Here is an 8,095-nt window from a genome sequence, read left to right as displayed (position 1 = left end):
GATGTCCGTTTAAGAAAAGCGTTTGAGAATACTCTGAGTGCGGATGAATGGTTCTGTTACCGTATTTTGTTTTTGAACTGTGTTGTTGGAGGAGTGACTATGCTTGTTTTCATTTTAAGTTTTAGACATGAAACTCCCGGTACAGATTCTTGAAAGCACTCAAGGGACTTGCATTACATCTTCATCTTAATTTCTCTGCTATATAATGTCATAGTTACCATTCATAACTCATAGTTTCCCCATGCGCGACGAGAAGACTGCGCTCCAGTCCACCGCCTTGCGCTTAGAGGCGATAAGGCGCTAGAAGCACCAGCGAGCGTCGCACTTATCATCCCGCCTCACCAACACTGATGCACCCCTGACTAGGCGGGCCTCTTGAAGTAATCTCAGCTTAATCTACGTTTCCTACTTGCGAAAAATCCGGGTTGTAGTCTTCGCCTGTATTCGGACCCGTATCACATTCATGACAATCGATTTAGCAGGCCATTTTCTTAAATTATTATTATAATGTTGTTGCTTGTAAAGTAATATAAATTTGATACTTGACAAATTTACAACAATGCCTTACCCAGGACTCAACCCCCCCCCCCCCCAAAAAAAAAAACCGTACTCTGGCTTGCCATGGAAGTCGTGATGCCGCTTTTTGTCCAGTTGATGGTCCGTGCCAAAAAACATTGGCTGCAGAGTGGTGTTTGCATTCCGGAAACAGGTTTAAAAGGACCGTACCTTAGGGAAGTGACCGTGCTGGAGGACGTAATATCCTGATTTAATACCTACTGGCCATCTTCGTATGTGGTCAGGCACCAATTTCCGCAATGATTTTGGACGTAGCCATGCAGAAAGTGGCTTCAACCACATCACATCATGCCGTTTCCAAACTCCATCTATTCAACGTGACCCTCCGGGAAAAGGAGTTTTGTTCACGCGCGAATCCAAGTTTTTTTTTTCTTTTCACTATTTAACACACGTTTTATTGGGGGTAAAATGTAAAAGGGGAGGGGTGAGTTGTGTGAGTAAATAAATAATGACCCGGGCCGCCCCCAATAAAATCGTCGAAAACTGCTGCAGTTTTCGAACAACTCGTAAACGATGAAAAGAAAAAAATCACCGACTTTTTATTCTTTTTTTCCTTCAAATGAACTGGTAGTAAAGTCAAGTCCATTGTGTGGATTTATAACGCGTTCTATACAAAATATATATATATATTACATTTCACGTTATAGGAGGGGATAAAATAACACGTTATGACTACTGCAGACGATCAGAGAGAAATTGCATGGTAACGATTCCCCCCCCCCCCCCCTTGCATTAAATTTCTCACATGAAACTTCACACAGGGTGACAAATAGACGAGTGTTATAACTTGAGAAAATCGCTAAGTTTGTTTATTACTAATTTTTCTGCGAATTCGTTTTCGTGGACAGAATAATTCACAAATCCAATAGATACAAAGTATGGGCAATCAATCTTTATAGCTTTGCCCGTGAATCAAAAATCATTTTTTTTTAACTTCCAACAAAATGGAAGCGATATTGCTTGCAATTAATTAGAAGAATAGTACCTTCTTTTATTTACTTTGAGTGCTATAAATTATTTTATAATGAAACATAATTTTTTTCTTTTAGTTGTTTTATGTCAAATATATAAAATAAAAGATGAATTAAAGTTACAACTCCGCGTTACAATGCTTTACGGAAATAAATTTTTGGTCTAAAACTATCATATTTTCGGAACCATCGGAGATATCACAATAAATTAGATACAAAATTAATCCCGGGGATACTACATAAAACTTGTTTAAATTTGAAGTTAATAGCATCAGCAATTTTTTAGTTAATTATTTTCTATAGACGTATAAAATATTGTTAACTTTAGATTTGGTTTACGTTGCAAATTTTCTAACGGGAAACCTTATACGTCAAATTTTTAAATAGTACAAAACAAAGAGTCTATCCACGTCTGTCTGTTTGTTCGGTTACTTCTAAAATAAACTATTGAATTTGATACGGTTTTCATCATCATATAGATAAGGAAGGTTTATTTATAGAATACATTTGTATTAAATTAAAAAAATAATAGAGAAATCTCGATGTTTTGTAATCAAGTCTTAAAAACGACGGTTTTCATGGTGTTTACATGGCTTACTCTGACTTTACAAGACTGATACATCAAATTAATGTCTCCACTGGGTAGCATGTGATTCGATACTTCTTTGGTTGAGTGTTACTCATTGGCCCAGAGTTCTCCAGATAAACCGCGAGCCAATAGCGGAAGAAGCGCGCAGGTTTTTGGATTTTAGCCTATCACTAAATGAATCGGCGATATTTTTTCCGGTCACCATTTGAGGCCTACATGTAGAGAGAGAAGAAAATTCGCTGAGTCGTTTAGTGATAGGTTAGAATCCAAAACTCGTTTACCTACTTTCTGCTTCAGTGATTAGACCACAGTTTAACTTCAAGAGCTCTGAGCTAATGAAAAAAAATTCAACAAAAGTTAGTTAGTAGCCAATGAGCACGTGGCATTTGCCAGAGTATGTATAGGATATTGGAGTCCATCCTAGAGGTCATTGAAACCGCGAATTTTTCCAGTCCCTACCCATATATTGGGGCATGCATTTTTCACGAAAAAATCTGAACACCTATTAGACTGCACCAGAGGTTTCTTCCTTGTGATCGGCGGCCGTCTGCGAGAGAAGTCGTTGCCTTTTTTGACCGAGCCACTCAGGACGCGTTTGCTTCCCCACTGAATTACTGCGATTGGTGTTTCTGACAGTAGACGTGGTACCTGAGAGAAACTCGCCCAATCACGAAACACAGTCGATGCCACGGTGTTTTAACTTATAACTAGAGTAGAGACCTGCAAAATTCGCGGATTCATTCGGTGATAGCCTAGAAGTGAAACATATATACCTCTTAGATAATTTTGATATTGGCTTACTGTTCATCTGGACGAATCTCAACCAGTTATAAACCCTCAACCAAAGAAGGATCGAATCACAGACGAACCAGCCGAGACGACTCACAAGTCGGCAGCCAATGAACTTGCGTTATTTGCCCGAGTGTACAGGGGAATGTGCAGTCTATCCTGAAGGCCATCGAAACCGCGAATTTTGCAGGTCTCTACTTATAACTAATCTCTGAATCTTTTCCGCGAAATATGCATGGCCCTACCCATATAGGCTACTCGGTTTTCCCACCATGCTTGATACTTGGCGAGGTTGTGAACGGTTGGTAGGGGAGGGTTTGGAGAGGGGAGGAGGGGGAAGTCGGGCGAGCATGTACACGCAGTCGGGGACCGCAACATCACGCGCAGTAGCCGCGAGAGTCACGTGACCACACGTCGTCACCGGCCCGTTCAGCGCGGCGCTGCTTGCGTCGTCACGACCAGCAAACATCGAGGCCTCGAGCTTCCCGCAGCCTTCCATTCCCCCCCCCCCCCTCCCACCCTTTACAACCCTTGTCTGTTCCCGCGACGCAAAAACCGGCCAAGTCCGCTACCGTCAGATTTTGACGCTATCCGTTCCAACTTTACTCGGCGGAATGAATTGGAAGCTGCGCTGTTAAGAAAATTCGTAAAATTACATACGCAAACGTCTAGTCATTTTACATTTTGTCCCGTTATTTTGAGAACAAATAAAATAGTACAGTTTGATTAATTTTACTCCAAAGTTTCTAGAAAACTAAATTGTGCTAAAATCGTCGGTAAAGATATACAAAAATTATTATTTTATTACAGTAACTAAAGTGCATAGGCGTGCCTACAGGGAGGGGGGGGGGCCAGGTGGGCCATGGCCCCCCCCCCCCTAATGTAATCACTCAGATCGGCATTTTCTCTAATGCGTTCGTTAATATTCGTATATTCCTGGCACTCTGACATTCAAACTGTTTTTCAGTGTTGCAGCGTGCTAATTAACAATATTTTTAAATATTTTATCGTTCTCGAATTACAGCCGCCTTAGTTTATTTAAAACACGAGGTCCCTTAAAATGGCCAAGCAAAAAAAAACAATTAAGAGGTTTGTTAAAGTTCTGTTGTCTAAATTGCTGTGTTTGCATTCACTAAAAATAAGTTCATTTCAAGGTAGATCTGGACCAAGCTATTGGAAAATTCTAGAGGGAAAAATGTGTAAGCACCCTTTAAACATTGTCTATGGAAAAAAAAAACATATTTTCAAGATTGTTAAAATTATACGGATAAAAATATTAAGTAGTAAACATATCTTGTTGATACTGCACAAAAATATAAACACGGTAATGAGTGAATGTATTTAGGCTATTTAACATTCTAAATTCAGCTTCTGATTTAAAAATTTAGCAGGGCCCCCCCCCCCCTAATGGAAATGTCTGGGCACGCCTATGCTAAAGTGTTAAATTATAGATTAGGATGTTTAAATGATAATACACACACAATTATTAAATTAATGGGTCCTTTTTTTGGATGTGCAAACATCTTGGCTCTCGGTATGCGGCATTTGGTAGGAGTAATTTCGTGAATGGGAAGAAAGTCGAAAGAACGGAAATGTGTGACCACGGTGCCCAAGTCGTCAAGATGGCGGATACATGATGTAGAAACACGAAACCCGTATCGTATAGTCACTTTCGTAGACGTTAAGAGGACGTAACAATCGTATTAGTGTGCCAAATGAAACTTCGTGATTGTGAAACAACTCTTTAATGTAATTTGGTAAACTAAAATAGTTATGGTAAAAAAGCACTCTGGAATGTAATTTGGTAAACTAAAATAGTCATGGTAAAAAAGCAATTACAAGTTTCAAAATACGTAAGAAAACTGGCATTACAATTATTATAATATACATATTCTCCTTGTTAAGTCTCAACAGGCTCGGTAAAACAGCCTTAGAGCGCGAGTTTGTAAAGCTCAAGGGCGAATTTTTGACGTCAACAAACCTCGGTTATGAAACAAATTTAAAAAAAAATTTGATGACATAATAATATATTATGTAATAATAATGTTGAATAAGATAAATAAGACTAAGGTTTGTTTGTAGGAAGTATTCATAGACTGATTTCAGTCGTTTATGCAAAATCCAATATACAAACATATATTTAGTATTATAATATGTGTTTTTAAAAGTTTCATGTTAATATTTTAGTAATGCCATAAAAGTATAGCTTCTGATGTGTGCGTAAACTTTATAGCATTAATCTTTTAGTGAATTTTAGCTAAATGGACAATATTTTAATAAAATTCCTTGTTGAAAACCATGCCCAAAGAGGTGGATTTAAATTATTTTTTCAATTTTTTTTTCTTTTATCGGACCTGTTTTGATAGATCGTGCTGCTGTAACCTGTGTGTGATTTTGACCAATAACTTTTACGATTCAGGCAGCTCATTCTAGCGGCGGGCGCAGGAAGTAAGTGTGTGATTCGCGTCTAGAAATTTTTTTTTTACGTACTTGAAAAGCGAATATTTTATTGATCATTTTATTTATTACGCTCGGCATTATTTTAAATAATCCTACGGCCACATGAACAACACGAGAACACATGAGTTTGCTCGTTACCGAGTTTATATGTGTACACATCACTTGGCTTTCGGAGGGATGCTGTCAAGGGACTTGACCATGTGTTTTCCCCTTGCAAGCTAGATCTGCTCTGGCGATCTCGGCTGGCTCGTATGGGACGGAAATATTTTCCCAGACGGTCCGCTAGCCTCAAATTAGCTTTTGATATTCCCACAAGCCGACGCGACACGCGTCAGGGGCTGAAACCCCCCCCCCCCCCCTTCACCCCTAGCAACACACTCCTCTTTTTTTTTCCACCCCGCCGCTTCCGTGATCCGGCGCACGCGTATATTTCCACACCCCTAAACTCACCCCTCTTCAAACGATATTTATTCATCTCTTCCCCCACCTACCGTTTCCCAGCACTTGCCTGCCACACGTAGCCATTTTATTTCCCTTTAAATCCCCCCCCCCCCCCCGGGTGTCCTTTTACCAAGCGATCGATACCAGTCGACCTTTTTCACACCACCAGATCGGACGTTAACACTAACGAAATGAAATATCGACGTTCGACCTCAAATCCCGGCTCGCAGAGATACTCACGTTTTATCCCGCATTAATACCACGCGTGGAAAAAAAAAAATTCCCCTCTCTCCCTCCACCATTTACCACTGAGAGATGTATCTTTATATCAGGGGGGGGGGGGGGGGGAATAACTACGCTAATTTATTTAAGGTAAATTCAAAGTAATTTGCATTGAAACCAAGGGGTTTAGGTGAGGGGCGAAAATTGATATCGATACATTCGCATCTTTGCATGTCGATATTTTAAGCTTGGAGATTTTATTACGTGTGTTTTTTTCGCTGATAAACTTAATGCAGGATAATTCGAAAGGATTTACCGCCACTCATAGGGCTTTTTTTATATTATTTGTAGGAAAATGTGTCATAAATAGAGTTCCATTCCCAATATTCAAGCTACAGAGCAATTTGACACATTGGAAATGCCTTACAAAGATACAGCTTATAGCGTATGAGGAAACGTACACGAACATGCACCATGCATGCTGCTACAGTAATCAAAGACAACCAATCGCAGCCACATAGAGCGACACGTTCGGTGTATGAGATGCTAAAATGTTAACAACACGTTATTTACTTCTTAATGGGTTTTCATTGAATCCGTCAGTTTTCTAGTGTGGCGAGCTACTGGTAACTCCGCTTGAATCCACCTGTACAAGTAACCAATGTTTCAGGGTGAGAATGTCTTGTTTTTTAAATTAAATTAACATAATTTAAATCATCACCACTCCTTCCAACGTGTTAATCTTACACAGTGTTGTTAAGTAACGAATTACAAGTAATCGGATTACTTGTAACGATTACTTTTCAAGTAATTTATACTTGTAACGAATTACATTTAAAAAATGTAATTCGTACTTGTAATCGGAATACATAACATTAATTGTAATCGATACATTAAGGTAATCGATACTTTATATTTACTTTCCGTTACTTTTATTCTCGGAACGTATAATGAATACAATTAAGAACAAGAAGATCATACATACACTTTTGTATTAGTAAAGTTTATAATTTTACGCTTGTAGTGCTACGATCGTATGCACAACATCTATGATCAAAAATGAAGAGCCAAAGTGACTTGCAGTGTCTCCAACATTACCCTATCCTAAAATCTGCATTTTTAAAATTTAACACATCGCTGCCGATGAGCGTCTTTTTAGTGTTGGTAAAGATGTTTTTGCCACCAAGAGAGGGGATCTATCTGATAATAACTTTAAAATGCAATTGTTTTGTAAGGTCAATTCCAAAATTTAAGAAGTATTATTTTTATTACAGGTAGCTACTTGTATGAAGTCTTTTGATGTTATTCAAACTACTTTGTCCTCATATATTATTCATTTAATTAAAGATAATAAATTTAATCATTACATGAAATAATTTTTTTAACAAAACATATATGTATGTATGTTTATTAATGTAATAGTGTAAAAAAATTGAATCGTAGGTCAGTTTTAAAATGGTAGCGGAAAGTAATTGTAATTGTAATTGTAATTGTAATTGTAATTTTACTGATTACTTCTATGTAAAGTAATTTTTACTTGTAATTCGTTACATTATCACCACAGTAATTGTAATTGAGCCCAATTACTTTTTACGAGTACTTTTAACAACACTGATCTTACACAGTATTACTTTTTAAGAATCAAACCACTGTTTTAATACTGTTTTGTTCCATTCCATTACTAAAAACAACTAATTTATTTTTGTTTTTAACTTTAAAAAACAACTTAAATAACGTCCCGTATAGAAAATTACATTTCCAAACAGCGGTTGGCCCCGTCTGCATGATTACATGAAAACTGGATGAAGCCTTTTTTTTTTTCTTCCTCCGGTTAATTGTTGCGCCATAATGGTTAGACGCCGAAAACATTGGCTGAAGTGTAGTGTTTACAATGTTAAAACCGTTTTAAATGACTTTTTTAAAGTGAAAACTTCTATGGGAAGGTTTGGATAGGGAGTAAATTCATGTAAGTCGTCATCGACATGGTCACGTGACGTGTAAACGACAATACTATATCTGTTCCTATTTGTATAACTTAATGCGCTTT

This window comes from Bacillus rossius, chromosome 16, assembly GCF_032445375.1.
Source record: "Bacillus rossius redtenbacheri isolate Brsri chromosome 16, Brsri_v3, whole genome shotgun sequence".
NCBI lineage: Eukaryota > Metazoa > Arthropoda > Insecta > Phasmatodea > Bacillidae > Bacillus > Bacillus rossius.
This window is presented reverse-complemented; position numbering follows the sequence as displayed.